The following is a 23,533-nucleotide window of genomic DNA, read 5'->3' as shown; positions in this document are numbered from 1 at the left end:
CCCCGGGCCCAGATTGGGCACTGCCCCAGTCCGGAGCCAATCACAGTGGCCAGGGAGGTGGAACGCACCGATTGGCCGGGGCCAGGTCATGTGACCATACTCCCCAGGAAACTCAAATATTACCAAGATTCCCTAACAAACCAATGAACAAAATTATCCAGTAAAGGCAAACCGTACTTTTTAATGAGGCCAATGTCACAGAAAAAAAAAAAAATCCTTCACAATGAACTGCTCAAGGAAGCTACTAAATAAGCTTTCAGAAAAGTTAAGACTTTTTTTTTTTTTTAATAGGGTGACGGAGAGCTATACCTTTCCCATCTATGTGAATTTAGGTTTAAACTAGATTTCCCTCGGCTATTATATAAGACAAAAAACCCCACATCACCCCCTTTCACTCACCCCACCCCCAAAAAGTGTTTTAGTCTATTGAATTTTTGTGTCCTCAGTTGTGTCTGATTCACGGCAACTCACGAACTCTACACAGCCAGGCTCTTCCGTCCATGGAATTCAGGGCAATTTTTTTCTGTCACAGCAAATGCCCACCCTGGGTGATCCAAAGGCAAGGGCTCAGAGGCTCCTGAGAGAATAACTCCTTTCAGCTGAGCACAGAGCTGGCTCCTCACTGGGATGCCTGTGGCCTGGGGCTCCCAGAGGGGAGAGCAGCACTCGCCCCACCGTGTGGTCACTGCTGGAAGTGCAGGCTGCTCCTCACTCCCCCTTGACAGTGTCCCTGAGGGCAGAACAGTGGGAATCTACTCAAGGTGGAAACGCAAACTCCGATGCAACCAAACTTCCCACAAGGTCTCCAAAACCACTCAGGAACAGGGAATTGGAAACTGCAGGGCATGACATGAATGGAGATGGAGACTTGACACCTTACACCGAGTTCACTTCCAGTTATCCCTAGACAAAGTTTCCATGAAAACTTGTCACAAATCTAGAAGAACAATGAGCAGAAACCGGACACGTGCTTTGAGTCTTCACACACAAAACAAAAAGGCAGCCCACAAAACAACCCAGAGAATACAGTGGACTTTGCAAAATCAAAGATATCTACTGTGGGAAAGACCTCATTACAAAAGCAAAAGACAGGTCATACATCGCGAGACGAATGAGTGGAAACACAAAGCTTCTCAAGGATGTGTCTCCAAACAGACAAAGAACACCAACACGACAAGCCTGTGAAAACTAGGGAAAGGTCTGAAGGGACAGCAGACTGAGGAAGACACACACAGAGTATCCCGGATGATGTCCAGCACTGAGGGCCTGAAGAAACAACAGTCTAGTTGCACTCCCTCAGGCCTGTGTGACCCTGGATGAGGCCTCTGTTTCCCGGTGGCTCTGAGAGATGGACAGGGAGGAAGGGGAAGAGAAATCACTTGCATTTCTAATACTCACAGCAAAGTCTTCCAATGAGAAGGGAATTATCACCCCCACTGACAATGCCATTCACTGAAGTGATACCCACGAGTCCATCTAACCCAGAAGGGAAGGAAGGACCTGTTCTCACAAAACGGCGAGAGATGGAAGAAGGAAGATCAAGCCCACACCAACCACTGGAAAGAGAAGCTGTGCTCAGGGCTTGAAAGAATTCCTATTGGGAAAATGATGTCACAGCCCCACAAGGCAATCCACAGCTTCGATGCTATTCCTCCCAAAATGCCAATGCATTTTCGCACTGAACAAAGAATTGCAAAAGGGGTACGGAAACAGAAAAGAGCCTAAATTGTCAATACAATCCGACGAAAAAGCCCCGATACGGACATCCAAGGTTGTGTGAAAGGAAATTAGACGACCAAACTAGGATCCTCAGGAGAGTATCGGAGAAGGCGATGGCGACCCACTCCAGTACTCTTGCCTGGAAAACGCCCTGGACGGAGGAGCCTGGTAGGCTGCAGGCCATGGGGTCGCGCAGAGTCAGACACGACTGAAGTGACTTAGGCGCAGCGGCAGCAGCAGGACAGTATGCTATTGGGAATACAGCAACACACACAGATCCAGATCGATGGAATAAAGCTGAGGGTCCAGAAACAAACCCCGGCATCCATGGTCAACTCATCTCTGACACAAAAGGGGAGAATATCCAAATGGGAACAAGAAAGCCTCCTCAATAAATGTCCATGGGAAAACCAGACAGCTACATCTGAAGAACGCTATTGGTTTTGATCTCACACCACCTCAATATCGGGGAAAAACCTCACCCTAAAGACTGATGTCATGAGACAGCTAGAAAGAAGCGTAGGTCAAAGGCTCCTTAACATCAGAGTCTCCTTGCCATTTGCTGGGCGGAGGTAGAAATGGGTCTCTTCAAGTAAGGGAAAGAGGAAAACGAAGTACGCCAATGGGTTTCCATCCAATGGAACCTCTTCACAACAGAGAAGCTAAGCATTCAGAAATGCAAAAGATAGGAAACGGAACATGAGAGACTCCTTGCAAGTGGTGTATCTGAGAAGGGGTTCATATGGAAAGAGACGAAGAATGCACAGCACTCAGATTCCAAGAAACACCACCACCACCCTTGACCCTTCCCCCACGACCAACTCCGACCTAAAGCCTTTCTCTCCCTCTAACCTATCCCTAAAACATAACCCTCATCTAATCATATACATGTGCATTCCTAGCATCCATCCATCCACACACGAGAGAGAAAGAGGAAGACACAGACTGAATCGAGAAGGGAAAAGAGAGGGACACAGCCAGAGAGAGACACGGAACCAAAGAGAGGAATGGAGTCGATGGTCCAGACGTTTCATCAATCTGTCTCGAAGGTAGAAGTAATGACAGCGCCCATCCACCCCAGAAGGGGGAAAAGGACAGAAGCTTTGGAGAGGAAAAGACAAGAACGCAGGGAGCCATTAGAAGCTCAGCCACCCGCAGAAGCCGAGCTGGGACACTTGAACAGAATCTCAATGGAAACAGAGGACCAGAAAGTTGGCTACTCTTTTCTATAAGAGAGGGAGACCTTCGAGTCTTCCTTTCGGTCCTCCAACTTGGATGCGGGGTCTCAAAACACTCAGGAGGGGGAGTGCCTTTTCCTGGGTACCACGGCGCATCCAGGCCTCGTTCTGCCCCATTCTGTGCTGTGTCAGCCCTGGATGGAGTCTTTCTTTCTGAAGTCTCAGCGCACAAGCTCCACGTGATATCGGCCCCAGGTGGAAAGGCATGGAGCTGCTCGTAGGCCGACAGACCTAGGAAGCAGATGGGAGAATGACCCCCACTCTGCAGATGGAGAGACTGGGGAAACCCTGAGGGGCATACGCTTGTCCAGGGCCACACCACTTATGAGAAGAAGGAGCCTGGTCTGAGAGCAGCGGGGTCCTCGGAGCTCAGGCCCTGGCTGCACCCAGGCCTCCCCAGGGCTGTGGGCTGGGCTGTGTGGCTGTCACTGTGCCTGCACATGGCCTAAGGGGGGTGGTCGAGCAGTCAGAAACCCAGAGATTCCCTTGGGAAGTTTTGGGGAAGGGACCTCAGCACGAACCCCAGGAAATGATGTCACCTGCCGGCAACAGAACCCAACAGAACCCGCAACCCGGGTATCCAGGCCTCCAGAGCGGAGAGGAGCCCCCAGCCAGATCACTTGCTGCCAGGATGTTCTGCTGTTTGCCCCTGCCCAGAGGCCGGGGCCTCAGGAGAGCTCACAGGCAGTGTGCGTGGGCACCCTGTCGACGTTGGCTCAGGGCACCCCCGAGAGGCCTCTGGCCCTTTGCCCGGAGAAACAGAAAGGTAACACGGGGAGCCCCAGGCCGGGCCAGCCCACCTCTCCCATGCCACCCGGAAACACCGGGTCCTTTGCCTGTGTGTGTGGATGCGGGTTTCTCGGGGTGTGTCTCCCTCAAGGAAGCCCAGGCGGATGTGGGGTCAGAAGCCTGCGGGCAAGTTGTGTCCACACCCCAGGGGAGAGCAGGCTGGCTGGGATGGGGAGAGTGCGGGCAGCGCCGGCCGCCCAGGCTGGCCTCACACCCTCAGGTGGGTCTCTTTCCTCCCGGGTGGGGATCTGAGCAGACACACGTCTCTGACCCTTCTGGGAAGAGAAGTTCGAGCAGGCAGAAGCAGCGGCTCCACTGGCCAGGCCCAGCTCGGAAAAGTCCCAGCATGGCTGGCTGACGGTCACTGTCGTTGCAGAGCTTCCCACGTGATGAGGCCGAGGACGGGGACACCCCGTCCACCTCCCGGAGGGAGGGGTCGGAGCACCACCCCCCCGCCCCTGAGGCCCAGTGCAGGCTCCAGGTGAGCGTGCCCACGGAGGCATCAGCCCCACCGGGGGCGAAGCGGAGGCGGGGAAGGCCTGCTGCCGAGACACCACACAGGATACACCCGGCGGCCCAGTCTGAGGCTGCCACGGAGCTCAGCACACCCGGCTCCGACCCAGAGTCCCGAGAACCCCAGCCTCTGAGGCAGCAGGAGGACCTGGAGCCCAGCACGCCAGAGCACAGAGGTGAGGACGCTGGGGCTGGTGCACGGGAGTGTGTGGGGAGGGGGTGCTGAGCTACACAGGGACGAGTCCCCGAAAGATGCTGCTGGGCCTGCAGCAAGCGCTGGCCTCACACCCCCACCCCCTTCTTGCACACTTCAGTCCCAAAAGACATCCGACCCTGGGTATTCTTTGGGAATCTCTTGGAAGCTTTCTGTCCCGGGATACGCACATGCCAAGGCTGGCCTGTGGGCAAACTTTGCTTCTCCCCCAGCTCTAGCACTGGCCTCCAACTGGAACCAGGCTCCACTTCCCAGACCTGTCCCTACAGAGGTGGTGGCTCCAGGTGCAGGACCCAGGGATCCACCGAGGGCAGATGGAGAACCGAGACTTGCCCTCGCAGAGACACCAGGCCAGCTGGGTTCTGGCCAGCACACCGGGCAGATCGGATCTCCGTGCCTGCAGGACCCCCAGCCCCAGGCACTGATGTCCCACCCCCTCAGCCAGAACCTCCACCTCCACGTGCACCTGTACCTGCTCGGGCTTTGGCAGGAGAACCCGAGGCAGAGGAGGAGTCACCGCCTCGGCAGGGAGAGCCTGCCCTGGCTCCCGCGCAACACCCAGACGCCGACGATGACTCACCCACCCCTGCAGGAAGAACGAGCCCCCGCTCTGGACAGAGACCCAGAGCCCTTGCCGGAAACACCACGTCCAGGGGAGCGGTCGGCTCTGCCGCCTCCATCCCTGTCGGCTCACCGTGGACGCTGTCAACTCGGTCTGCCCCCAGGGGACATGGAGTTCCTTTCCCCTGAACTGCTTTGCATTTGGTTTGTTTCCACCTTTCTGGTGATGTTTTATTTTTTGTATGGTTTCCTGTATTTTTGTTGGTTAAGTTGGGAACTTGTTGGTTAAGTTAGTAAACTTTTTCATCATTGTTGCAATTTGGGAACACTGTTGTGTAACTCTGGTGATACTGTGTTACCATCACCACTTTGTGGTTTCAGACCCGTTTGATCTTTATGCCCCACCCCCCAACAAAGCCTGGATTCAAGGCAAGCACGCCCTGTTCATCCCTCCCCCCGATCCTGAACACAATTTCATCTTTTCTTTCTGCATTCCTTCCTATATTCTTGGTGTCCCCAATCAATGACTCTCAGTGAAATGACTGAAGGAGTTTCTTTCGGACTCTCCACCTACTGTAAGACTCCATTGGAGAGTTCTCATTTTTATGTCATTTGAACTAGCCTTTGATAGCTGACAGGACGGTGTACGTCCTTTCAAGATATCATGTGCCAAACGAAGCCCTTTTGGCAAATGCCAACATTATCTCCAGGCAGGCATTGCTGTTTGAAGGGTGACATCTCAGCCAGAAGGCAGAGGCTGAGCTCCTCTTGTTGCACCAGCTCCCAAAAGAAGCCAAGAAAGGGAGCTGGAACAACAAACCACCCCAACGCCCAGGAAAGCGTTCTTCACGACAGAAGGCTAGAAAATGACCCAACAACCTTGTGGCCCAGAACCCCTCTAGAAAAATCACTGTTCCATAAAAAAGAGAAACACGTGGGAAGTTCCAAGGAGAGGCAATGCCCATGGCCAGTGTACTTTAGAGACGGCCTGACCGCTCCGGGGAAGACACGCACCGACGGAACCCCTTGGGAAACAGCAGTGAGAGTCCTCACCGTCGTAAGGGTTTCCTCTGGGGACAACCTGCCCTGGGCACCACATGAGGGAGCAGACCGGCTTCTCTTCCTCTGCCCCCACACCATTCACTCATGAAGGCAGCTCAGGTGTTCTCATGCCCTGCCTGCCTGCCTGCCTGCCTGCCTGGCTCATCCGTGAGCTGTGACCACCTCCAGGGCAGGACTCCACCTTCTCCTCTCTGTGTACCGTGAATCTGCACACAGTGGGCTTTCAGAACCTTAGGAGACTTGAGCCATTCCCACTCGAGCCAGAACCCTCCCCAGGAAGGAAAACGGCTGTGGGGTCATTTTGGCCCCAGCACTGGTTCCGAAAGCCTGGCGGCTCCTACAGCCTCTACGGTGTGAAGAGGGAGGTCCCTTTTGACAGAGCTTTCCGGCTGTCAGATCTAAGCTGTTGTTTCACTGTCAGCTGTGTCTCTTCCGTTGCAGCCAGGTGGGCCACGCTGCTCCAAAGGGGCTCACAAGCTGAGTGGCAAGGGAGGTATTGAGAGGACAGGGATGGCTACAACGTGCTGCAAACTGAGTGAGGGTCCCCACAATCCTCAGCAAAGGTCTGTGGTGTGCAAGTGGGGAGTAGAGGGCCCCCAAGTTCCAAAGGAAGGGAGGTACTCGGGAGCTAAAGCCCTTGGCTGCTGTGGTAGCAGCTGCAGATGGCAGCTCGTCCACAGTGCACTTCGAATGAGGTCATATGAGCGGGACTCTGGAAATGGCTCCGAAATCAAGAGAAAGGGGTCAGGGTATGTGGGAATCCGGCGGGGGTGGGGGGTGGATGAAGGAAGGTGTCCTTCCTCTCTCCAGTGCAATTTGGTTTGGTGAGTCTCAAAGCTACCAGATGGCACTTCCCAAGTCAGGCCCCCGCAGGAATCAGGGTGGGCTGCGTGCCTCGGCCCCTGCCACAGGGACAAGCCACACCAGTGGCCTCCCTGAGCTCCAATGGCCGGATCTGGGGGTTCTGTCTGGGTGCACACCTCCTTGCTCTGGCCAAGTTCCCCCCTTCTCTGAGCACCAGCTTCATCCTCTCGAATGAGGACATCGATTGCTACCTTGGCACGTTACTCTCTTCATCCTGTGAAGACTCATTAGGCTTATCCTACAATTACTAGCTGGCCCGAAGAGATATCTCCTGAATCCAGATTAAGCTGGAGTCTCCCAGGCTCATCTGGCATGTCTTCCCTGAAGTCTGCCAAAACCCACACCCTTGCATTTCCAGGGACTCCCCTTAGCCAGCTGGGCAGAAAACCCAGCATGGTTCAAACAAGCTGACAGACAAGCGGGAGAGGACTCACGGGCAGACGGCCTCCCTCAGGTCTCGGGTGGAGCTCTGGGACCACAGCAGCAGCGGGCCATCCCAGCCCCTGGGCTCAGCAGCGCCCTCATTCTCAGGCCGGCGGCTCTGCCCTGAGGGGAGCAGGAAGGTCACCAACTGCCGCAGGCGGACCTCAAGCCCCTCCCACTGCTGGAGCCTGACCTCCCCCGGCCCCACCCCTTCCCCTACCCCAGCAGAACGAGAGCTCGTCTTCCCCTGGCTTCCAACGTGAGGCCCGGCCCCGGGCCCAGATTGGGCACTGCCCCAGTCCGGAGCCAATCACAGTGGCCAGGGAGGTGGAACGCACCGATTGGCCGGGGCCAGGTCATGTGACCATACTCCCCAGGAAACTCAAATATTACCAAGATTCCCTAACAAACCAATGAACAAAATTATCCAGTAAAGGCAAACCGTACTTTTTAATGAGGCCAATGTCACAGAAAAAAAAAAAAATCCTTCACAATGAACTGCTCAAGGAAGCTACTAAATAAGCTTTCAGAAAAGTTAAGACTTTTTTTTTTTTTTAATAGGGTGACGGAGAGCTATACCTTTCCCATCTATGTGAATTTAGGTTTAAACTAGATTTCCCTCGGCTATTATATAAGACAAAAAACCCCACATCACCCCCTTTCACTCACCCCACCCCCAAAAAGTGTTTTAGTCTATTGAATTTTTGTGTCCTCAGTTGTGTCTGATTCACGGCAACTCACGAACTCTACACAGCCAGGCTCTTCCGTCCATGGAATTCAGGGCAATTTTTTTCTGTCACAGCAAATGCCCACCCTGGGTGATCCAAAGGCAAGGGCTCAGAGGCTCCTGAGAGAATAACTCCTTTCAGCTGAGCACAGAGCTGGCTCCTCACTGGGATGCCTGTGGCCTGGGGCTCCCAGAGGGGAGAGCAGCACTCGCCCCACCGTGTGGTCACTGCTGGAAGTGCAGGCTGCTCCTCACTCCCCCTTGACAGTGTCCCTGAGGGCAGAACAGTGGGAATCTACTCAAGGTGGAAACGCAAACTCCGATGCAACCAAACTTCCCACAAGGTCTCCAAAACCACTCAGGAACAGGGAATTGGAAACTGCAGGGCATGACATGAATGGAGATGGAGACTTGACACCTTACACCGAGTTCACTTCCAGTTATCCCTAGACAAAGTTTCCATGAAAACTTGTCACAAATCTAGAAGAACAATGAGCAGAAACCGGACACGTGCTTTGAGTCTTCACACACAAAACAAAAAGGCAGCCCACAAAACAACCCAGAGAATACAGTGGACTTTGCAAAATCAAAGATATCTACTGTGGGAAAGACCTCATTACAAAAGCAAAAGACAGGTCATACATCGCGAGACGAATGAGTGGAAACACAAAGCTTCTCAAGGATGTGTCTCCAAACAGACAAAGAACACCAACACGACAAGCCTGTGAAAACTAGGGAAAGGTCTGAAGGGACACCAGACTGAGGAAGACACACACAGAGTATCCCGGATGATGTCCAGCACTGAGGGCCTGAAGAAACAACAGTCTAGTTGCACTCCCTCAGGCCTGTGTGACCCTGGATGAGGCCTCTGTTTCCCGGTGGCTCTGAGAGATGGACAGGGAGGAAGGGGAAGAGAAATCACTTGCATTTCTAATACTCACAGCAAAGTCTTCCAATGAGAAGGGAATTATCACCCCCACTGACAATGCCATTCACTGAAGTGATACCCACGAGTCCATCTAACCCAGAAGGGAAGGAAGGACCTGTTCTCACAAAACGGCGAGAGATGGAAGAAGGAAGATCAAGCCCACACCAAGCACTGGAAAGAGAAGCTGTGCTCAGGGCTTGAAAGAATTCCTATTGGGAAAATGATGTCACAGCCCCACAAGGCAATCCACAGCTTCGATGCTATTCCTCCCAAAAGGCCAATGCATTTTCGCACCGAACAAAGAATTGCAAAAGGGGTACGGAAACAGAAAAGAGCCTAAATTGTCAATACAATCCGACGAAAAAGCCCCGATACGGACATCCAAGGTTGTGTGAAAGGAAATTAGACGACCAAACTAGGATCCTCAGGAGAGTATCGGAGAAGGCGATGGCGACCCACTCCAGTACTCTTGCCTGGAAAACGCCCTGGACGGAGGAGCCTGGTAGGCTGCAGGCCATGGGGTCGCACAGAGTCAGACACGACTGAAGTGACTTAGGCGCAGCGGCAGCAGCAGGACAGTATGCTATTGGGAATACAACAACACACACAGATCCAGATCGATGGAATAAAGTTGAGGGTCCAGAAACAAACCCCGGCATCCATGGTCAACTCATCTCTGACACAAAAGGGGAGAATATCCAAATGGGAACAAGAAAGCCTCTTCAATAAATGTCCATGGGAAAACCAGACAGCTACATCTGAAGAACGCTATTGGTTTTGATCTCACACGACCACAATATCGGGGAAAAACCTCACCCTAAAGACTGATGTCATGAGACAGCTAGAAAGAAGCGTAGGTCAAAGGCTCCTTAACATCAGAGTCTCCTTGCCATTTGCTGGGCGGAGGTAGAAATGGGTCTCTTCAAGTAAGGGAAAGAGGAAAACGAAGTACGCCAATGGGTTTCCATCCAATGGAACCTCTTCACAACAGAGAAGCTAAGCATTCAGAAATGCAAAAGATAGGAAACGGAACATGAGAGACTCCTTGCAAGTGGTGTATCTGAGAAGGGGTTCATATGGAAAGAGACGAAGAATGCACAGCACTCAGATTCCAAGAAACACCACCACCACCCTTTACCCTTCCCCCATGACCAACTCCGACCTAAAGCCTTTCTCTCCCTCTAACCTATCCCTAAAACATAACCCTCATCTAATCATATACATGTGCATTCCTAGCATCCATCCATCCACACACGAGAGAGAAAGAGGAAGACACAGACTGAATCGAGAAGGGAAAAGAGAGGGACACAGACAGAGAGAGACACGGAACCAAAGAGAGGAAAGGAGTCGATGGTCCAGACTTTTCATCAATCTGTCTCAAAGGTAGAAGCAATGACAGCGCCCATCCACCCCAGAAGGGGGAAAAGGACGGAAGGTTTGGAGAGGAAAAGACAAGAACGCAGGGAGCCATTAGAAGCTCAGCCACCCGCAGAAGCCGAGCTGGGACACTTGAACAGAATCTCAATGGAAACAGAGGACCAGAAAGTTGGCTACTCTTTTCTATAAGAGAGGGAGACCTTCGAGTCTTCCTTTCGCGCCTCCAACTTGGATGCGGGGTCTCAAAACACTCAGGAGGGGGAGTGCCTTTTCCTGGGTACCACGGCGCATCCAGGCCTCGTTCTGCCCCATTCTGTGCTGTGTCAGCCCTGGATGGAGTCTTTCTTTCTGAAGTCTCAGCGCACAAGCTCCACGTGATATCGGCCCCAGGTGGAAAGGCATGGAGCTGCTCGTAGGCCGACAGACCTAGGAAGCAGATGGGAGAATGACCCCCACTCTGCAGATGGAGAGACTGGGGAAACCCTGAGGGGCATACGCTTGTCCAGGGCCACACCACTTATGAGAAGAAGGAGCCTGGTCTGAGAGCAGCGGGGTCCTCGGAGCTCAGGCCCTGGCTGCACCCAGGCCTCCCCAGGGCTGTGGGCTGGGCTGTGTGGCTGTCACTGTGCCTGCACATGGCCTAAGGGGGGTGGTCGAGCAGTCAGAAACCCAGAGATTCCCTTGGGAAGTTTTGGGGAAGGGACCTCAGCACGAACCCCAGGAAATGATGTCACCTGCCGGCAACAGAACCCAACAGAACCCGCAACCCGTGTATCCAGGCCTCCAGAGCGGAGAGGAGCCGCCAGCCAGATCACTTGCTGCCAGGATGTTCTGCTGTTTGCCCCTGCCCAGAGGCCAGAGCCTCAGGAGAGCTCACAGGCAGTGTGCGTGGGAACCCTGTCGACGTTGGCTCAGGGCACCCCCGAGAGGCCTCTGGCCCTTTGCCCGGAGAAACAGAAAGGTAACACGGGGAGCCCCAGGCCGGGCCAGCCCACCTCTCCCATGCCACCCGGAAACACCGGGTCCTTTGCCTGTGTGTGTGGATGCGGGTTTCTCGGGGTGTGTCTCCCTCAAGGAAGCCCAGGCGGATGTGGGGTCAGAAGCCTGCGGGCAAGTTGTGTCCACACCCCAGGGGAGAGCAGGCTGGCTGGGATGGGGAGAGTGCGGGCAGCGCCGGCCGCCCAGGCTGGCCTCACACCCTCAGGTGGGTCTCTTTCCTCCCGGGTGGGGATCTGAGCAGACACACGTCTCTGACCCTTCTGGGAAGAGAAGTTCGAGCAGGCAGAAGCAGCAGCTCCACTGGCCAGGCCCAGCTCGGAAAAGTCCCAGCATGGCTGGCTGACGGTCACTGTCGTTGCAGAGCTTCCCACGTGATGAGGCCGAGGACGGGGACACCCCGTCCACCTCCCGGAGGGAGGGGTCGGAGCACCACCCCCCCGCCCCTGAGGCCCAGTGCAGGCTCCAGGTGAGCGTGCCCACGGAGGCATCAGCCCCACCGGGGGCGAAGCGGAGGCGGGGAAGGCCTGCTGCCGAGACACCACACAGGATACACCCGGCGGCCCAGTCTGAGGCTGCCACGGAGCTCAGCACACCCGGCTCCGACCCAGAGTCCCGAGAACCCCAGCCTCTGAGGCAGCAGGAGGACCTGGAGCCCAGCACGCCAGAGCACAGAGGTGAGGACGCTGGGGCTGGTGCACGGGAGTGTGTGGGGAGGGGGTGCTGAGCTACACAGGGACGAGTCCCCGAAAGATGCTGCTGGGCCTGCAGCAAGCGCTGGCCTCACACCCCCACCCCCATCTTGCAAACTTCAGTCCCAAAAGACATCCGACCCTGGGTATTCTTTGGGAATCTCTTGGAAGCTTTCTGTCCCGGGATACGCACATGCCAAGGCTGGCCTGTGGGCAAACTTTGCTTCTCCCCCAGCTCTAGCACTGGCCTCCAACTGGAACCAGGCTCCACTTCCCAGACCTGTCCCTACAGAGGTGGTGGCTCCAGGTGCAGGACCCAGGGATCCACCGAGGGCAGATGGAGAACCGAGACTTGCCCTCGCAGAGACACCAGGCCAGCTGGGTTCTGGCCAGCACACCAGGCAGATCGGATCTCCGTGCCTGCAGGACCCCCAGCCCCAGGCACTGATGTCCCACCCCCTCAGCCAGAACCTCCACCTCCATGTGCACCTGTACCTGCTCGGGCTTTGGCAGGAGAACCCGAGGCAGAGGAGGAGTCACCGCCTCGGCAGGGAGAGCCTGCCCTGGCTCCCGCGCAACACCCAGACGCCGACGATGACTCACCCACCCCTGCAGGAAGAACGAGCCCCCGCTCTGGACAGAGACCCAGAGCCCTTGCCGGAAACACCACGTCCAGGGGAGCGGTCGGCTCTGCCGCCTCCATCCCTGTCGGCTCACCGTGGACGCTGTCAACTCGGTCTGCCCCCAGGGGACATGGAGTTCCTTTCCCCTGAACTGCTTTGCATTTGGTTTGTTTCCACCTTTCTGGTGATGTTTTATTTTTTGTATGGTTTCCTGTATTTTTGTTGGTTAAGTTGGGATGAGTAAACTTTTTCATCATTGTTGCAATTTGGGAACACTGTTGTGTAACTCTGGTGATACTGTGTTACCATCACCACTTTGTGGTTTCAGACCCGTTTGATCTGTATGCCCCACCCCCCAACAAAGCCTGGATTCAAGGCAAGCACGCCCTGTTCATCCCTCCCCCCGATCCTGAACACAATTTCATCTTTTCTTTCTGCATTCCTTCCTATATTCTTGGTGTCCCCAATCAATGACTCTCAGTGAAATGACTGAAGGAGTTTCTTTCGGACTCTCCACCTACTGTAAGACTCCATTGGAGAGTTCTCATTTTTATGTCATTTGAACTAGCCTTTGATAGCTGACAGTACGGTGTACGTCCTTTCAAGATATCATGTGCCAAACGAAGCCCTTTGGGCAAATGCCATCATTATCTCCAGGCAGGCATTGCTGTTTGAAGGGTGACATCTCAGCCAGAAGGCAGAGGCTGAGCTCCTCTTGTTGCACCAGCTCCCAAAAGAAGCCAAGAAAGGGAGCTGGAACAACAAACCACCCCAACGCCCAGGAAAGCGTTCTTCACGACAGAAGGCTAGAAAATGACCCAACAACCTTGTGGCCCAGAACCCCTCTAGAAAAATCACTGTTCCATAAAAAAGAGAAACACGTGGGAAGTTCCAAGGAGAGGCAATGCCCATGGCCAGTGTACTTTAGAGACGGCCTGACCGCTCCGGGGAAGACACGCACCGACGGAACCCCTTGGGAAACAGCAGTGAGAGTCCTCACCGTCGTAAGGGTTTCCTCTGGGGACAACCTGCCCTGGGCACCACATGAGGGAGCAGACCGGCTTCTCTTCCTCTGCCCCCACACCATTCACTCATGAAGGCAGCTCAGGTGTTCTCATGCCCTGCCTGCCTGCCTGCCTGCCTGGCTCATCCGTGAGCTGTGACCACCTCCAGGGCAGGACTCCACCTTCTCCTCTCTGTGTACCGTGAATCTGCACACAGTGGGCTTTCAGAACCTTAGGAGACTTGAGCCATTCCCACTCGAGCCAGAACCCTCCCCAGGAAGGAAAACGGCTGTGGAGACATTTTGGCCCCAGCACTGGTTCCGAAAGCCTGGCGGCTCCTACAGCCTCTACGGTGTGAAGAGGGAGGTCCCTTTTGACAGAGCTTTCCGGCTGTCAGATCTAAGCTGTTGTTTCACTGTCAGCTGTGTCTCTTCCGTTGCAGCCAGGTGGGCCACGCTGCTCCAAAGGGGCTCACAAGCTGAGTGGCAAGGGAGGTATTGAGAGGACAGGGATGGCTACAACGTGCTGCAAACTGAGTGAGGGTCCCCACAATCCTCAGCAAAGGTCTGTGGTGTGCAAGTGGGGAGTAGAGGGCCCCCAAGTTCCAAAGGAAGGGAGGCACTCGGGAGCTGAAGCCATTGGCTGCTGTGGTAGCAGCTGCAGATGTCAGCTCGTCCACAGTGCACTTCGAATGAGGTCATATGAGCGGGACTCTGGAAATGGCTCCGAAATCAAGAGATAGGGGTCAGGGTATGTGGGAATCCGGCGGGGGTGGGGGGTGGATGAAGGAAGGTGTCCTTCCTCTCTCCAGTGCAATTTGGTTTGGTGAGTCTCAAAGCTACCAGATGGCACTTCCCAAGTCAGGCCCCCGCAGGAATCAGGGTGGGCTGCGTGCCTCGGCCCCTGCCACAGGGACAAGCCACACCAGTGGCCTCCCTGAGCTCCAATGGCCGGATCTGGGGGTTCTGTCTGGGTGCACACCTCCTTGCTCTGGCCAAGTTCCCCCCTTCTCTGAGCACCAGCTTCATCCTCTCGAATGAGGACATCGATTGCTACCTTGGCACGTTACTCTCTTCATCCTGTGAAGACTCATTAGGCTTATCCTACAATTACTAGCTGGCCCGAAGAGATATCTCCTGAATCCAGATTAAGCTGGAGTCTCCCAGGCTCATCTGGCATGTCTTCCCTGAAGTCTGCCAAAACCCACACCCTTGCATTTCCAGGGACTCCCCTTAGCCAGCTGGGCAGAAAACCCAGCATGGTTCAAACAAGCTGACAGACAAGCGGGAGAGGACTCACGGGCAGACGGCCTCCCTCAGGTCTCGGGTGGAGCTCTGGGACCACAGCAGCAGCGGGCCATCCCAGCCCCTGGGCTCAGCAGCGCCCTCATTCTCAGGCCGGCGGCTCTGCCCTGAGGGGAGCAGGAAGGTCACCAACTGCCGCAGGCGGACCTCAAGCCCCTCCCACTGCTGGAGCCTGACCTCCCCCGGCCCCACCCCTTCCCCTACCCCAGCAGGACGAGAGCTCGTCTTCCCCTGGCTTCCAACGTGAGGCCCGGCCCTGGGCCCCGATTGGGCACTGCCCCAGTCCGGAGCCAATCACAGTGGCCAGGGAGGTGGAACGCACCGATTGGCCAGGGCCAGGTCATGTGACCATACTCCCCAGGAAACTCAAATATTACCAAGATTCCCTAACAAACCAATGAACAAAATTATCCAGTAAAGGCAAACCGTACTTTTTAATGAGGCCAATGTCACAGAAAAAAAAAAAAATCCTTCACAATGAACTGCTCAAGGAAGCTACTAAATAAGCTTTCAGAAAAGTTAAGACTTTTTTTTTTTTTAATAGGGTGACGGAGAGCTATACCTTTCCCATCTATGTGAATTTAGGTTTAAACTAGATTTCCCTCGGCTATTATATAAGACAAAAAACCCCACATCACCCACTTTCACTCCCCCCACCCCCAAAAAGTGTTTTAGTCTATTGAATTTTTGTGTCCTCAGTTGTGTCTGATTCACGGCAACTCACGAACTCTACACAGCCAGGCTCTTCCGTCCATGGAATTCAGGGCAATTTTTTCTGTCACAGCAAATGCCCACCCTGGGTGATCCAAAGGCAAGGGCTCAGAGGCTCCTGAGAGACTAACTCCTTTCAGCTGAGCACAGAGCTGGCTCCTCACTGGGATGCCTGTGGCCTGGGGCTCCCAGAGGGGAGAGCAGCACTCGCCCCACCGTGTGGTCACTGCTGGAAGTGCAGGCTGCTCCTCACTCCCCCTTGACAGTGTCCCTGAGGGCAGAACAGTGGGAATCTATTCAAGGTGGAAACGCAAACTCCGATGCAACCAAACTTCCCACAAGGTCTCCAAAACCACTCAGGAACAGGGAATTGGAAACTGCAGGGCATGACATGAATGGAGATGGAGACTTGACACCTTACACCGAGTTCACTTCCAGTTATCCCTAGACAAAGTTTCCATGAAAACTTGTCACAAATCTAGAAGAACAATGAGCAGAAACCGGACACGTGCTTTGAGTCTTCACACACAAAACAAAAAGGCAGCCCACAAAACAACCCAGGGAATACAGTGGACTTTGCAAAATCAAAGATATCTACTGTGGGAAAGACCTCATTACAAAAGCAAAAGACAGGTCATACATCGCGAGACGAATGAGTGGAAACACAAAGCTTCTCAAGGATGTGTCTCCAAACAGACAAAGAACACCAACACGACAAGCCTGTGAAAACTAGGGAAAGGTCTGAAGGGACAGCAGACTGAGGAAGACACACACAGAGTATCCCGGATGATGTCCAGCACTGAGGGCCTGAAGAAACAACAGTCTAGTTGCACTCCCTCAGGCCTGTGTGACCCTGGATGAGGCCTCTGTTTCCCGGTGGCTCTGAGAGATGGACAGGGAGGAAGGGGAAGAGAAATCACTTGCATTTCTAATACTCACAGCAAAGTCTTCCAATGAGAAGGGAATTATCACCCCCACTGACAATGCCATTCACTGAAGTGATACCCACGAGTCCATCTAACCCAGAAGGGAAGGAAGGACCTGTTCTCACAAAACAGCGAGAGATGGAAGAAGGAAGATCAAGCCCACACCAACCACTGGAAAGAGAAGCTGTGCTCAGGGCTTGAAAGAATTCCTATTGGGAAAATGATGTCACAGCCCCACAAGGCAATCCACAGCTTCGATGCTATTCCTCCCAAAAGGCCAATGCATTTTCGCACCGAACAAAGAATTGCAACAGGGGTACGGAAACAGAAAAGAGCCTAAATTGTCAATACAATCCAACAAAAAAGCCCCGATACGGACATCCAAGGTTGTGTGAAAGGTAATTAGACGACCAAACTAGGATCCTCAGGAGAGTATCGGAGAAGGCGATGGCGACCCACTCCAGTACTCTTGCCTGGAAAACGCCCTGGACGGAGGAGCCTGGTAGGCTGCAGGCCATGGGGTCGCGCAGAGTCAGACACGACTGAAGTGACTTAGGCGCAGCGGCAGCAGCAGGACAGTATGCTATTGGGAATACAACAACACACACAGATCCAGATCGATGGAATAAAGTTGAGGGTCCAGAAACAAACCCCGGCATCCATGGTCAACTCATCTCTGACACAAAAGGGGAGAATATCCAAATGGGAACAAGAAAGCCTCTTCAATAAATGTCCATGGGAAAACCAGACAGCTACATCTGAAGAACGCTATTGGTTTTGATCTCACACCACCTCAATATCGGGGGAAAACCTCACCCTAAAGACTGATGTCATGAGACAGCTAGAAAGAAGCGTAGGTCAAAGGCTCCTTAACATCAGAGTCTCCTTGCCACTTGCTGGGCGGAGGTAGAAATGGGTCTCTTCAAGTAAGGGAAAGAGGAAAACGAAGTACGCCAATGGGTTTCCATCCAATGGAACCTCTTCACAACAGAGAAGCTAAGCATTCAGAAATGCAAAAGATGGGAAACGGAACATGAGAGACTCCTTGCAAGTGGTGTATCTGAGAAGGGGTTCATATGGAAAGAGACGAAGAATGCACAGCACTCAGATTCCAAGAAACACCACCACCACCCTTGACCCTTCCCCCATGACCAACTCCGACCTAAAGCCTTTCTCTCCCTCTAACCTATCCCTAAAACATAACCCTCATCTAATCATATACATGTGCATTCCTAGCATCCATCCATCCACACACGAGAGAGAAAGAGGAAGACACAGACTGAATCGAGAAGGGAAAAGAGAGGGACACAGACAGAGAGAGACACGGAACCAAAGAGAGGAAAGGAGTCGACGGTCCAGACTTTTCATCAATCTGTCTCGAAGGTAGAAGCAATGACAGCGCCCATCCACCCCAGAAGGGGGAAAAGGACGGAAGGTTTGGAGAGGAAAAGACAAGAACGCAGGGAGCCATTAGAAGCTCAGCCACCCGCAGAAGCCGAGCTGGGACACTTGAACAGAATCTCAATGGAAACAGAGGACCAGAAAGTTGGCTACTCTTTTCTATAAGAGAGGGAGACCTTCGAGTCTTCCTTTCGCGCCTCCAACTTGGATGCGGGGTCTCAAAACACTCAGGAGGGGGAGTGCCTTTTCCTGGGTACCACGGCGCATCCAGGCCTCGTTCTGCCCCATTCTGTGCTGTGTCAGCCCTGGATGGAGTCTTTCTTTCTGAAGTCTCAGCGCACAAGCTCCACGTGATATCGGCCCCAGGTGGAAAGGCATGGAGCTGCTCGTAGGCCGACAGACCTAGGAAGCAGATGGGAGAATGACCCCCACTCTGCAGATGGAGAGACTGGGGAAACCCTGAGGGGCATACGCTTGTCCAGGGCCACACCACTTATGAGAAGAAGGAGCCTGGTCTGAGAGCAGCGGGGTCCTCGGAGCTCAGGCCCTGGCTGCACCCAGGCCTCCCCAGGGCTGTGGGCTGGGCTGTGTGGCTGTCACTGTGCCTGCACATGGCCTAAGGGGGGTGGTCGAGCAGTCAGAAACCCAGAGATTCCCTTGGGAAGTTTTGGGGAAGGGACCTCAGCACGAACCCCAGGAAATGATGTCACCTGCCGGCAACAGAACCCAACAGAACCCGCAACCCGTGTATCCAGGCCTCCAGAGCGGAGAGGAGCCCCCAGCCAGATCACTTGCTGCCAGGATGTTCTGCTGTTTGCCCCTGCCCAGAGGCCGGGGCCTCAGGAGAGCTCACAGGCAGTGTGCGTGGGCACCCTGTCGACGTTGGCTCAGGGCACCCCCGAGAGGCCTCTGGCCCTTTGCCCGGAGAAACAGAAAGGTAACACGGGGAGCCCCAGGCCGGGCCAGCCCACCTCTCCCATGCCACCCGGAAAAGCCGGGTCCTTTGCCTGTGTGTGTGGATGCGGGTTTCTCGGGGTGTGTCTCCCTCAAGGAAGCCCAGGCGGATGTGGGGTCAGAAGCCTGCGGGCAAGTTGTGTCCACACCCCAGGGGAGAGCAGGCTGGCTGGGATGGGGAGAGTGCGGGCAGCGCCGGCCGCCCAGGCTGGCCTCACACCCTCAGGTGGGTCTCTTTCCTCCCGGGTGGGGATCTGAGCAGACACACGTCTCTGACCCTTCTGGGAAGAGAAGTTCGAGCAGGCAGAAGCAGCGGCTCCACTGGCCAGGCCCAGCTCGGAAAAGTCCCAGCATGGCTGGCTGACGGTCACTGTCGTTGCAGAGCTTCCCACGTGATGAGGCCGAGGACGGGGACACCCCGTCCACCTCCCGGAGGGAGGGGTCGGAGCACCACCCCCCCGCCCCTGAGGCCCAGTGCAGGCTCCAGGTGAGCGTGCCCACGGAGGCATCAGCCCCACCGGGGGCGAAGCGGAGGCGGGGAAGGCCTGCTGCCGAGACACCACACAGGATACACCCGGCGGCCCAGTCTGAGGCTGCCACGGAGCTCAGCACACCCGGCTCCGACCCAGAGTCCCGAGAACCCCAGCCTCTGAGGCAGCAGGAGGACCTGGAGCCCAGCACGCCAGAGCACAGAGGTGAGGACGCTGGGGCTGGTGCACGGGAGTGTGTGGGGAGGGGGTGCTGAGCTACACAGGGACGAGTCCCCGAAAGATGCTGCTGGGCCTGCAGCAAGCGCTGGCCTCACACCCCCACCCCCTTCTTGCACACTTCAGTCCCAAAAGACATCCGACCCTGGGTATTCTTTGGGAATCTCTTGGAAGCTTTCTGTCCCGGGATACGCACATGCCAAGGCTGGCCTGTGGGCAAACTTTGCTTCTCCCCCAGCTCTAGCACTGGCCTCCAACTGGAACCAGTCTCCACTTCCCAGACCTGTCCCTACAGAGGTGGTGGCTCCAGGTGCAGGACCCAGGGATCCACCGAGGGCAGATGGAGAACCGAGACTTGCCCTCGCAGAGACACCAGGCCAGCTGGGTTCTGGCCAGCACACCGGGCAGATCGGATCTCCGTGCCTGCAGGACCCCCAGCCCCAGGCACTGATGTCCCACCCCCTCAGCCAGAACCTCCACCTCCACGTGCACCTGTACCTGCTCGGGCTTTGGCAGGAGAACCCGAGGCAGAGGAGGAGTCACCGCCTCGGCAGGGAGAGCCTGCCCTGGCTCCCGCGCAACACCCAGACGCCGACGATGACTCACCCACCCCTGCAGGAAGAACGAGCCCCCGCTCTGGACAGAGACCCAGAGCCCTTGCCGGAAACACCACATCCAGGGGAGCGGTCGGCTCTGCCGCCTCCATCCCTGTCGGCTCACCGTGGACGCTGTCAACTCGGTCTGCCCCCAGGGGACATGGAGTTCCTTTCCCCTGAACTGCTTTGCATTTGGTTTGTTTCCACCTTTCTGGTGATGTTTTATTTTTTGTATGGTTTCCTGTATTTTTGTTGGTTAAGTTGGGAACTTGTTGGTTAAGTTAGTAAACTTTTTCATCATTGTTGCAATTTGGGAACACTGTTGTGTAACTCTGGTGATACTGTGTTACCATCACCACTTTGTGGTTTCAGACCCGTTTGATCTTTATGCCCCACCCCCCAACAAAGCCTGGATTCAAGGCAAGCACGCGCTGTTCATCCCTCCCCCCGATCCTGAACACAATTTCATCTTTTCTTTCTGCATTCCTTCCTATATTCTTGGTGTCCCCAATCAATGACTCTCAGTGAAATGACTGAAGGAGTTTCTTTCGGACTCTCCACCTACTGTAAGACTCCATTGGAGAGTTCTCATTTTTATGTCATTTGAACTAGCCTTTGATAGCTGACAGGACGGTGTACGTCCTTTCAAGATATCATGTGCCAAACGAAGCCCTTTTGGCAAATGCCATCATTATCTCCAGGCAGGCATTGCTGTTTGAAGGGTGACATCTCAGCCAGAAGGCAGAGGCTGAGCTCCTCTTGTTGCACCAGCTCCCAAAAGAAGCCAAGAAAGGGAGCTGGAACAACAAACCACCCCAACGCCCAGGAAAGCGTTCTTCACGACAGAAGGCTAGAAAATGACCCAACAACCTTGTGGCCCAGAACCCCTCTAGAAAAATCACTGTTCCATAAAAAAGAGAAACACGTGGGAAGTTCCAAGGAGAGGCAATGCCCATGGCCAGTGTACTTTAGAGACAGCCTGACCGCTCCGGGGAAGACACGCACCGACGGAACCCCTTGGGAAACAGCAGTGAGAGTCCTCACCGTCGTAAGGGTTTCCTCTGGGGACAACCTGCCCTGGGCACCACATGAGGGAGCAGACCGGCTTCTCTTCCTCTGCTCCCACACCATTCACTCATGAAGGCAGCTCAGGTGTTCTCATGCCCTGCCTGCCTGCCTGCCTGCCTGCCTGGCTCATCCGTGAGCTGTGACCACCTCCAGGGCAGGACTCCACCTTCTCCTCTCTGTGTACCATGAATCTGCACACAGTGGGCTTTCAGAACCTTAGGAGACTTGAGCCATTCCCACTCGAGCCAGAACCCTCCCCAGGAAGGAAAACGGCTGTGGGGTCATTTTGGCCCCAGCACTGGTTCCGAAAGCCTGGCGGCTCCTACAGCCTCTACGGTGTGAAGAGGGAGGTCCCTTTTGACAGAGCTTTCCGGCTGTCAGATCTAAGCTGTTGTTTCACTGTCAGCTGTGTCTCTTCCGTTGCAGCCAGGTGGGCCACGCTGCTCCAAAGGGGCTCACAAGCTGAGTGGCAAGGGAGGTATTGAGAGGACAGGGATGGCTACAACGTGCTGCAAACTGAGTGAGGGTCCCCACAATCCTCAGCAAAGGTCTGTGGTGTGCAAGTGGGGAGTAGAGGGCCCCCAAGTTCCAAAGGAAGGGAGGTACTCGGGAGCTAAAGCCCTTGGCTGCTGTGGTAGCAGCTGCAGATGGCAGCTCGTCCACAGTGCACTTCGAATGAGGTCATATGAGCGGGACTCTGGAAATGGCTCCGAAATCAAGAGAAAGGGGTCAGGGTATGTGGGAATCCGGCGGGGGTGGGGGGTGGATGAAGGAAGGTGTCCTTCCTCTCTCCAGTGCAATTTGGTTTGGTGAGTCTCAAAGCTACCAGATGGCACTTCCCAAGTCAGGCCCCCGCAGGAATCAGGGTGGGCTGCGTGCCTCGGCCCCTGCCACAGGGACAAGCCACACCAGTGACCTCCCTGTGCTCAAATGGCCGGATCTGGGGGTTCTGTCTGGGTGCTCACCTCCTTGCTCTGGCCAAGTTCCCCCCTTCCCTGAGCACCAGCTTCATCCTCTCGAATGAGGACATCGATTGCTACCTTGGCACGTTACTCTCTTCATCCTGTGAAGACTCATTAGGCTTATCCTACAATTACTAGCTGGCCCGAAGAGATATCTCCTGAATCCAGATTAAGCTGGAGTCTCCCAGGCTCATCTGGCATGTCTTCCCTGAAGTCTGCCAAAACCCACACCCTTGCATTTCCAGGGACTCCCCTTAGCCAGCTGGGCAGAAAACCCAGCATGGTTCAAACAAGCTGACAGACAAGCGGGAGAGGACTCACGGGCAGACGGCCTCCCTCAGGTCTCGGGTGGAGCTCTGGGACCACAGCAGCAGCGGGCCATCCCAGCCCCTGGGCTCAGCAGCGCCCTCATTCTCAGGCCGGCGGCTCTGCCCTGAGGGGAGCAGGAAGGTCACCAACTGCCGCAGGTGGACCTCAAGCCCCTCCCACTGCTGGAGCCTGACCTCCCCCGGCCCCACCCCTTCCCCTACCCCAGCAGAACGAGAGCTCGTCTTCCCCTGGCTTCCAACGTGAGGCCCGGCCCCGGGCCCCGATTGGGCACTGCCCCAGTCCAGAGCCAATCACAGTGGCCAGGGAGGTGGAACGCACCGATTGGCCAGGGCCAGGTCATGTGACCATACTCAACAGGAAACTCAAATATTACCAAGATTCCCTAACAAACCAATGAACAAAATTATCCAGTAAAGGCAAACCGTACTTTTTAATGAGGCCAATGTCACAGAAAAAAAAAAAAAATCCTTCACAATGAACTGCTCAAGGAAGCTACTAAATAAGCTTTCAGAAAAGTTAAGACTTTTTTTTTTTTTTTAATAGGGTGACGGAGAGCTATACCTTTCCCATCTATGTGAATTTAGGTTTAAACTAGATTTCCCTCGGCTATTATATAAGACAAAAAACCCCACATCACCCCCTTTCACTCCCCCCACCCCCAAAAAGTGTTTTAGTCTATTGAATTTTTGTGTCCTCAGTTGTGTCTGATTCTCGGCAACTCACGAACTCTACACAGCCAGGCTCTTCCGTCCATGGAATTCAGGGCAATTTTTTTCTGTCACAGCAAATGCCCACCCTGGGTGATCCAAAGGCAAGGGCTCAGAAGCTCCTGAGAGACTAACTC

At 54.7% G+C, this 23,533-nt stretch overlaps 1 long non-coding RNA gene across 1 annotated transcript in view; it reads right to left on the bottom strand.

The window, feature by feature from the left end:
- LOC145530002 (uncharacterized) overlaps positions 1-23,533 on the bottom strand; it is a 1,493,464-nt gene that overhangs the window by 140,167 nt on the left and 1,329,764 nt on the right. Inside the window, exons 160-162 of the long non-coding RNA XR_014071397.1 lie at positions 22,681-22,792; positions 15,030-15,141; positions 7,395-7,506 (exon numbers count right to left, since the gene is read on the bottom strand). This is a non-coding gene — a long non-coding RNA (uncharacterized LOC145530002). The remainder of the gene's footprint in view (positions 1-7,394; positions 7,507-15,029; positions 15,142-22,680; positions 22,793-23,533) is intronic.

The sequence above is a fragment of the Giraffa tippelskirchi genome, chromosome 12 (assembly GCF_054371585.1).
Source record: "Giraffa tippelskirchi isolate mGirTip1 chromosome 12, T2T-mGirTip1v1.2.pri, whole genome shotgun sequence".
Lineage (NCBI taxonomy): Eukaryota > Metazoa > Chordata > Mammalia > Artiodactyla > Giraffidae > Giraffa > Giraffa tippelskirchi.
Note: the sequence above shows the minus strand (reverse complement) of the source record. Positions and strands in the feature narration are given on the sequence as shown.